This window comes from Lupinus angustifolius, unplaced genomic scaffold (genome assembly GCF_001865875.1).
Source record: "Lupinus angustifolius cultivar Tanjil unplaced genomic scaffold, LupAngTanjil_v1.0 Scaffold_441, whole genome shotgun sequence".
NCBI lineage: Eukaryota > Viridiplantae > Streptophyta > Magnoliopsida > Fabales > Fabaceae > Lupinus > Lupinus angustifolius.
Genome location: NW_017727838.1, coordinates 267,429 through 267,711, shown reverse-complemented (window position 1 = coordinate 267,711; position 283 = coordinate 267,429).

The following is a 283-nucleotide window of genomic DNA, read 5'->3' as shown; positions in this document are numbered from 1 at the left end:
CTTTGATCCCAATATGGCAACTTTGAATCATACCAAACGACTCACATATGAACAAGAATCCTTTTTCAATTTGAATTCCCCTTCTTGTTTTGCACACTTATCTTCATATGGAAAGAATTTACCATAACTCTTGATTGATCTTCACAGCCAAATATTCCAAGTCCACATTCATTTGTACATATTCTCATATAGTAATAAAGCATGTGGCACATGGCCAAATTCAAAAAAAGTCTCGGTTATTAATGGCTTTATTACAAACCAAATAAATAATTTAATTGTTTTA